General features: G+C 45.8%; 1 pseudogene; it reads left to right on the top strand.

Moving 5' to 3' along the window:
- The first annotated feature begins 2556 nt into the window (after nucleotides 1-2556).
- LOC127755245 (cation/H(+) antiporter 15-like) lies at nucleotides 2557-5345 on the top strand (annotated as a pseudogene).
- The last annotated feature ends 4681 nt before the right edge of the window (nucleotides 5346-10026 follow it).

Here is a 10026-nt window from a genome sequence, read left to right on the forward strand (position 1 = left end):
TAATATTCAGAATAAAATAAAAATAAAATCCAAAATTAGCAAAGAGAAAAGAAAAGTTCAAGTAGGAATACAATTTAAAATTAACTACAATTTGGAATTAAAAATAAAAAATATTGAAAGAAGAATCCATATAAAAACCCAATACGAGATTAATTAAAATTCAGAATAAAAAATAAAATAATATTCAAAATTAGAAAAACTAAAAGAGAGTTTAAGTAGGAATACAATTTTGAAACAACTAAAATTCAAAAATAAAAAAATAAGAATATTTAAAGAACATTATACGGTATTAATTAATTAAAATTTGAAAAAAAATTCTAAAATTAGAAAAAGAAAAAAAAAGATTTCAGTTAGGAATACAATTTATAAATAACTAAATTTAGTGACAAAAAACTATTGAAAGAAAATACCATCTAAAACACATGACGAGATAAATTAAGTAACAAGTCTATAAAGGAGTAGAGTGTTGGCGGTTGATACGACATATTAAAACTGTTAATAAAACACCAAATAGAATCCTAATGACGATTAAAAGCAGGGACGACGGGCAGGCCATGAAGCAAACAGGCAAGGCGGTTGCCGGGACTTCTAGAAAGTAAAAAAAAATAAACCCCAATAATAATCATATTCAATTTTTAAAATCTCAATGACAATAAAAAGGAGAAGCAGCAGCCGCCGACGGTTGGCGGGACTTCTAGAAAATAAAAAAAATGAATTCCAACGATAGTTATGTTCGATTTTTAGAATCCCAATGACAATAAAGACTAGGTGGCGGATGGGCCGTAGAGGAGTATAATGGCATCGTTTGATGGGACTTCTAAAAATTATAAAAAATGAAACCCAACAAGAGAGTGAACTATAAAAACTATAAGGTCCAATTTTTAAAGGTTCGAAACTTCTAAAAAGTAAAAAAAAATCCAATGATAATCATGTTCGATTTTAAAATCTTAATGACAATAAAGAAGGGAGACAGCGGGCGAGCCATAAAAGAGTACAATGGTAAAGCCGTTGACGGTTTAGCGGGACTTCTAGAAAGTAAAAAATGAACCTGAATGATAATTATGTTCGATTTTTAAAATTCCAATGACAATAAAGAGAAAAGACAGTGGACGGGCAGTAGAGGAGTATAATGACAGCGTTTGATGAGACTTTTAGGAATTATAAAAACGAAACCCAATGAGACAATGAACTCTAAAAACTATAAGATCCAATTTTTAAAAGGTTCCAAGGAGAATGAATGACAATGGTAGATCGAGCAAGCAAATAAAAAAGGATATGACATAAGTAAGGGTAGTAACTAGTGTGACTTTTCAAAAACTATTTAATTAGAAATTTGGGGATGAGAAGATTTGTTCTTTCAAAGTCTTAAGACAATAAGATAGCTATTTAAATAATTTTAAGTAAAATCATACGAAAAAATATATAATTTTGTTTGGGTGCTAGTCGCGCAATTGCGCGGGCCACCCAGCTAGTTTCAGTAGAAAGAAAGAAAACACATCCAACAAGTTTCAGAAGTTAAAAAAAAAGAATTAAAAAAGATGTGATGGGACAAACCCCCAACTTCCACTAATAAAAGTATCAACTGAAATAACATTTTCAAAATCACATAGATTCTAGCATAAAATTTCGTAGGTACTACACCATCCAAACTGGAATAAAAGCTCCGTGGCTACCAATTCCAAGAGTGCAACACCAGTACGCATAACATCATGTTGTTCCTGTGAAAGCATCATACACCAAGAGTGAAGTCGATTGGAACACATAAAGATAACCTACATAATGGTAGAAAATTTCTTATGGTTAAAAATTATCGTTACGACAACGCCAGATTAACCAACATAGCGCACTAGTTCCAAATAAAATCATTATTTTGTGGCCCTAGCCACTCCCCTTAGGTTGTGTTCTTTTGAAGGGGTTGGTAACCTCCATACATAAAACGGAGTGATAGATTAACACATGATTAATTAAGTATTAACTTAAAGAACTTGAAAATGGATTAATATGAATTTTTAAAGCAACTTTCATATAGAAAGTTTTTGCAAAAAAATGTATTGTTTAATAGTTTGAAAAACGTGCACGTGGAAAATGAGGGATGTGAGTAAGAAACTTACGGGAAAGAACACAACCGTAGCCAATTACCCAAAATATTTTTTGCGTTGCGGGAAGAGGGATATTAAAGGCAAAGGATATATCGCCAAGCAAAACATACAACATGACAGTAAAAAAAAGATGTTGGAGTAAAAAATAAACAACATTACTTGTTCCCCTCCATTTTCTCTATGTGAGATTATCTTTCGTTAAGATTATTTTTTGTGAAGCAACCACGTAAACACTTTGATTTTTAGTGGTACCTTTTACCTCCCATTGTGGTCTTTTGATAGGCATGCAACCCATCTAAACCTCTACATGCAGAAATCCAAAAATAGCACACTCCTCTTTCCCTTCCCTCACATCGAACGAGCGATCGATGATGTATCTTATCACTCCTCCCCTCACCTCACCTTACCTGAGAACACCACCCATTGCCGGAGTTGATACCAAACAAGGAATTCATCAATGGCAACGCATACGGTGACGGATCCACTAGAGGAGCTATGGAATCACACAATGTCGATGGACAAGACGCACCTGATGTGCTTCTACCCGAGCAAGATCACCATGGGTGGCGTCTGGAAGGGCGACAACCCGCTCGACTTCTCCATACCTCTCCTCCTCTTCCAGATCCTCCTCATCACCTCCACCACCCGCGCCGCCACCCTCCTCCTCTCCCCTCTCCGCCTCCCCACCTACATCTCCCAGATCCTCGCCGGCTTCCTCCTTGGCCCCTCCATCCTTGGCCACCTCCCTCACTTCTCCAACCTCGTCTTCCCTGTCCGTAGCCTCTTCGTCCTTGAGTCCATGGCCCTCCTCGGCCTCGTCTACTACACCTTCATCGTCGGCGTCGAGATCGAGGTCTCCGCCATCACCCGCGCCGGCATCCGTAGCTTCGGCTTCGCTCTCGGCTGCGCGCTCCCGCCCTTCCTCGTCGGCGCCCTCACCGGCTACGTCGCGCTCAGCACTGACGACAAACGCAAGGGTGACACTTTCCTGAACAAGCTCTCCTTCCCCATCTTCCTCGGCTCCACCTTCTCCTCCACCGCCTTCTCCGTCCTCGCCCGCAACATCGCCGAGCTCAAGCTCGCCGGCACCGACGTCGGCCAGCTCACGCTCTCCGCATCACTCATCAACGACACCTTCGCCTGGACCGGCCTCACCGTCGCCACGGTGCTCGGCCACTCGCGCTGCACCATCACGCAGACCACGTGGACGCTCACGTCGGGCGTCGTCATCTTCGGCGCCAGCTACCTCCTGCTCCGCCCCATGCTCCTGCGGCTGGCGAGGCGCGCCGCCGAGGGGGAGGCGGTCGGCGAGGACCGCGAGTGCTGGATTCTGATCGGCGTCATGGTTGCGGCGCTGGTGGCGGACGCAGGGGGCACGCACGCCATATTCGGCGCCTTCGTGTTCGGCCTCGCCGTGCCCAACGGGCCGGTCGGGGTGGCGCTGGTGGAGAAGGTGGAGGACTTCGTGGTGGGTGCTCTGCTCCCGCTCTTCTTCGCCCTCAGCGGCCTCCGCACCGACACCGCCAAGATCACCAACATGCATTCTGCCGTGCTGCTCATGGTCGCTGCCATGGTCGCTGCGGTCTTGAAGGTCGCCGCCGCAATCGGCGTCGCCGGTGTGTTTGGCATGCCACTCAGTGACGGCACGTCCATCGGGCTGCTGCTCAACACCAAGGGGATCATCGAGCTCGTCATCCTCAACATTGCAAGGAACAAAGGGGTAATCCATTTTAATTAATCGATCGCCATGCAGTGCATTGCATGTCGTGATTAATTAAGGGTAGGTAGCTTCTTGTGTTGTGTAGATCATGAGTGACCAGTCGTTCACGGTGCTGGTGTTCGTGTCGGCGCTGATCACGGCGATGGTGAGCCCTTTCCTGGGGGGATGGTGGTGAAGCCGGCGCGGCGCCTCGTGTTCTACAAGCGGCGCACGGTCGCGTGGGCTCACCCGGAATCAGAGCTCCGCGTGCTGGCCTGCGTCCACGTGCCGCGCGACGTGCCCGCGCTACTGACGCTCCTCGACGTGGTGACGCCGTCGAGCCGGTCGCCCGTGGGCGTCCTCGCCCTCCACCTCATCGAGTTCGTCGGCCGCTCCTCGGCGCTCCTCCTCATCAATGCCTCTGCGCCGTCGTCGTCCTCCTACGACGCCTCTGTCCACGGGCGCAGCCACACGGAGATGCAGTTCAAGCACATCTCCCACGCCTTCATGGCGTACGAGGAGCAGTCGGTGGGCGTGTCGGCGCGCACCATGGCCGCCGTCTCGCCGTACGAGTCCATGCACGAGGACATCACCTCCGCCGCGGAGAACCAGCACTCGGCGCTCATCCTGCTCCCGTTCCACAAGTACCGGTCGGTGGACGGCGGCCTGGAGGTGTCCCACCCGGCGATACAGCCGCTCAACTGCAACGTGCAGAGCTTCTCGCCGTGCACGGTGGGCATCCTCGTGGACCGTGGCCTCGCCGCGGTGCCGGGTGGCGGGTACCGCGTGGTGGCGCTCTTCTTCGGCGGGAGCGACGACCGGGAGGTGGCGGCGCTTGCGACGCGCATGGTGAGGAACCCGACCATCGACCTGACATTGCTCCGGTTCGTCCAGAAGGGAGGAAACTTCATTGCAAGCGAGTTCGACGCGCTGAAAGAGCGGAAGGCCGACGAGGGGTGCCTGCGTGACTTCCTAGAGAGGGCGAACGAGGGCGGCGGCGCGACGGTGGAGTACAGGGAGCGCGGCGTGTTCAACGCGAGCGAGATGGTGGGGGAGATACAGAGCGTGGAGGCCATGGGGAACAAGGACCTGTTCGTCGTCGGGAAGGTGCCCGGGGGGTCCGGGCTGACGGCGGGGATGGCGGAGTGGAGCGAGTCGCCGGAGCTGGGGCCGATCGGCGACCTGCTGGCGTCCAAGGACTTCCAGACGACGGCGTCGGTGCTGGTGCTGCAGGCGTACGGGAGGCCGGCGGCAGTGGTGGGAGCTGGAGCGGGAGCCATGTCGGTGGATTTTGGCGGCGACAGCGTGGCGATGGCGGAGAGGACAGCCAGTGGGCGTAGGCCATGGGCACGACCGGGTGTATGATCATCGATCATCGGAGAATTTTTCTTTCTAGAATTGATGACCGTTGAGATAGATGTAGGAATAGCTGATAATATGGTGTGGATAATTGCATATTATGGTATAAAATTTATACATAGTGCAAAGCTTAAACATAGTTCTTGGAAAAATAAAGCTAAATAACCATATACTAGCATGTTGTTAATCAAGCAGTCATCATTGCGGTGCAACATTTTGTTATTTAGAGGGCCTGAGGATGAGAACAACGCAGGGAGGTTTGGAAATATCAGAAGAAACTCAGGATCAGTTTCACTTTCAAAAATATTTGCAAAGTACTACAGTAGTACGAAAATGACATTTCACGTGTATAATGGTATGCACAGCATATCGTAGGCCTACTAATTTCAGGCCCAATAAAATTGGAGTTCAAAACAAAAAGGAACAGTGGCAGATATGGGTCCAGATACGCACTGGGCTTAACTGAAATTCTTCAGAATAAGTTTACTTTTACTCCCTTCACTAATGGCTGAATCTTTTTCGCATATACCGGGCCCCCAACTATTAAAACCGGTGCATTTTATCTCCCTTGGTGGTTTTAAAGAGCGGTTTCGCTGACGTGGCACCTACTTGACGGTATTGACCGGGTCTTCATTCCACGTGGCGTTGATGTGACGCTTATGTGGCATTAAAATCAAAAAAGAATGTGCATGACTTATTTGCCATTCACAAAAACAATATTGTGGTACCCACTGACATGTAGGGCCCACATGTCATCCTCTCTCCTTCCCTTCTTCCTCCTCCCCCTCTCTCTTCTCTCTCTCTCCCCCGGCCTTTCTCTTCACCTGGCTAGAGCGGCGGTGGGGATGGCGGTGAGTTGTGGCGGCAATGGTGGTGGGGACGGCAGCCGCCGCGGGTGGGGGAAGAGAGAGCTTGCCTCTGCGGCCGCCACGCGGACGACGTGGGCAGCGTCATGGCTGCGACATGCCTTGAGGGGGGGAGCACACGGGGATGGAGCGGAGGTAGAGCGAGTGTCGACTCGAGCGAGCGGCACTGTGCACGCAGCTAAGGGGGAGGAGGCGGCGGTGTAGCGGCGCGAGGGCATAGGGGGAGCACACAGCCAGCCTGCACACCATGGCGGCGACAACCGCTGATCCAGCTGTAGAAGGAGGGTGGTGGGAGGCGCGGCTCCACCCAATGCGGACGTGGCGCGCGGTAGGAGATGCGGGTGGTGACACTAAGGAGGACGTTGTCAGGGAGGTCCCCCCACCTTACCCAATCCATGGCGGCCACCATCGGATGCCGCCGTCTTCGCTCCCTGCCACACCCGCTCTCCGCTTGCCCCCGCCGCCCTTCCTCTGTCCCCGACATGCTGCTCCCCCCAACCGGTGGCAACCACCCAAAGCTCCCCACCGCCGTCCCCACCATCGGATGCCGCTCCTGAGGTTTCGAAAGCATAACTGGTAAAAACAGTTGTTTGGCCACCCACGGAAAATAAAAATATAAACTTGAAAAGGAGTTTCGAAATAAGCTAACAATCAGACAGTGAGAGGAGCATGCATCTCAAGAATATCATCTCTAAGTACTAGAGCGACACGTTTGTCTTTTTGAAGGAAAATCTGAGAGGTCGTATATATTCATTCCAGGTCGGTCGGTCCACTAATCAGACCAGCATCATCACCAGCTTGTACTTTGCTATACATGCGAATGAAAGGAACCAGTCAGGTGTGGCAACCTTTATATTCGTGACTGGATATCATGAGATATGATGGTTCATCGATCGATCGACGGCAGGTTCCAGATCGAAAAGAAGAAGCAGCAAATGCATGTGTTCCTTTTTTTAAAAAAAAATCGATTTTATGGGGGGTATAAATTACCGGTACCCAAAAAATATCACAACAAATTTCTGAACCTTATATAGCAGGTGGCTTACAAGGTTAATTATATGGTTAGCTTAATTGCATGGGTTGGTACATATATATTTGTTGCTGGACTCTAGGCCCTAGAGCTTAATCTAATGGTTACGATTAATTAATATACACACGCATACATAAACTTATTAAGAACATTTTACTATGCATTATATATTTTTTAAATAGACGGGTGGTATACAAGTCTCTCATAGTAGCTAGTGCTAATTAACTAGTTGGTATGTACTGCGAGATAGCTTGGTTGGATACCAAATTTAGTCCTACGAATCATTTGATAACTTTAATATAGCACGATACATATTTGGATTAAGGTCAACCTTTGCCCCAAGTCAATAATAATTTTAGTAGTGCCAGAACATATCTAAGATTTTGCACTACTAAAATTTTGCGAGGGCACTAACCCAAACAGGCACTAACATTATTTACAATGCCATGGAGGATACATATATGTATAGCTATTGCTAGCTACTAACAATTAGTACTAGTAATTCCTAAATATTATAATATTTATACATTGGAAAGGTAGTTGTCCTAAAAGTCATATTTAAGACTAATTAATTGTCCAATCTCCAACTGATCAATTAATCTATGATGCACAAGAGTAGCTACTAGCTAGCTAGATCGTTCTTGGCAGGAAGAGTTTACATGGGTGGAGACATGAAGCACGCAGTGTCACATGGTGGCAGGCAGGTACAAGTACTATGGTACACAGAGCGCAAGACGATCGATATTATTCCAAAGGGCAAAGCAAGTATACAAGGGGAAAGCTGCAGAGGAGAGCTCATACCAAGGTGGTGTGGACTAGCAACGGACAAGGGGAACACGATGCATATACGCCAAGCGTCGCTGGCATGCGACTCACATCAGATCAGTGGATCGAGAATTAACTACCCATCTACTGCTGCCTGCCTGCCTAACCAGCAACAACATAACCCTCTCGTGACCATCTCATATACAGTAAATCCATTAACATACACACAGGCATATGCGTTCATGGTTAAACATGGTATATATAAGAAACCACATGTATTTAATTTGTAATGTTTAATACTTAATTAATATTGTGTTGTGTGCCAAAACCCCCGAGCAATTGGTGCAAGCACGCTCTAAATTCTAGCCCTCTTGTAGCGGCGTCCTAGTTTCTACAAGTTGACCACGTCGGAGGGTCTAGGGGAGAGGTGTTTCATCTTCTCTCTCACCTTCTCTCCCTAAATCGTGAAGTCTTGGATAGAGTTGGGTTTTGTGTTGATTGTATAGGTCGGGTTTTGGGTGATCTCGGCAGTGTTCTGTTGTTGGCCTAGCGGCAGTCGATCACGCTTAGCAGCGGCCGGTCCGGTGCTAGCCTTCTCTTGGATCTATGTGTTGGCGCTGTCGTTGTGTGGGTGGTGGTATAATTTTTTTTCCTGGTTATGACCTTATAGAGGGTTGTAATCTTGTAATTTTTTCCTGCTCTATTAATAAAACTTCGCACCGTCTAGTGCGAGTCGTTCCTCGTTGAAGTATAATCTCGGTTACTATTTTATACTATTGAGAATAAGTTTACAAAACCTAATAAGTTTATTATGAGATCTCAAACGTACTTAAGATCGGATGAATTGTATATTTAATTGTTTATACAAGAACAACAAATACAATTAATAATATATGGGCACCATATCGATCTAGCTTGGCTATCCTGGGTAGTCGATATGTGTCATAAGGGCAAGCACGTGGCACCACTCACCCTTTTTAGCCGACTGTGCAGTTTAGGTGTGATTATAAGTTACTCTCTCTGTTTCTAAATATTTGATACCGTTGATTTTTTTAAGCACATATTTAACCGTTCGTCTTATTTAAAAACTTTGGTGAAATATGTAAAACTATATGTATATATGAAAGTATATTTAATAATGAATCAAATGATAGAAAAATAATTAATAATTACTTAAATTTTTTGAATAAGATGAACGGTTAAACATATTTAAAAAAATCAACAACGTCAAATATTTAGAAACGGAGGGAGTATAAATATCTATTTTCGTAGCAGCGAGATTACTAGTTCCAGTATTTCACTAAGTGGAGATAGATAATATTTTTTAAGAACAGAAGAGGTAGGGATGGGTCGAAATAAATAGGGGCATTTGAAAATTTATAATTGGTATTTTTAATTGTGTAACAATTTAACTCGAATGGATGACAATTCTAGCGGTATTTTTTAATTTTCTATGATATTTTCGTAATAACGATTCAAACGAGTGGTAAATTTACAATTGTCCTAAATAAATAATAAAGTGATCATGATGGTGCCAATGATCAATCTCGAGTCAGGCCAGGGCTAGGACGACTGGAGGATGTAAGCTATAGGGTTGAGGTGACGCTCTGTTGGGGCGTGAATGACCGATACACTTGTAGTATGTATATATGCGTGCGTGTGTCACAGCTTGCACAGTAGCAGTGTCGCGCGACTGCCACTGCACGCTCTGGATGGACTTGGTTCTGACCGGCCGGTTGATCGATTGGGTGCATATTTACTATGCATTGGTCATTGCACGATGGCCAGTCTACAGTACGATAACTGATCGATGTAAGAAGCCAGGCACACGCATGCACGTCTGTGTGTTACTACTGTACAAGTGTAGATGGCTATGTCAAAGAATATTGCCACGTCCATATATAAGCCTAGCTACGTACCTAGCTATATGCACGCCTACCTAATTCGTTATAATTGTGTAGTAATTCCACATTTATTTATCCTGTGAACTATGTAATAATTGATTATATTTTTTTAAGTAAATGTCAAATAATTGATTTTCATTTTCCAAAAAGAAAAATATGGATTATGACTATGAACTCCAACATGCCTATCCACCACTACCTGCATGTGTTTCGACAGTCAGGATTTATGCACGCCTGCCGGAACAGGATTTATGCACTACGTACACAGTAGAGTGACTCATGAGCTGTTAATTAGCTCCAATTA

The sequence above is a fragment of the Oryza glaberrima genome, chromosome 11, assembly GCF_000147395.1.
Source record: "Oryza glaberrima chromosome 11, OglaRS2, whole genome shotgun sequence".
Lineage (NCBI taxonomy): Eukaryota > Viridiplantae > Streptophyta > Magnoliopsida > Poales > Poaceae > Oryza > Oryza glaberrima.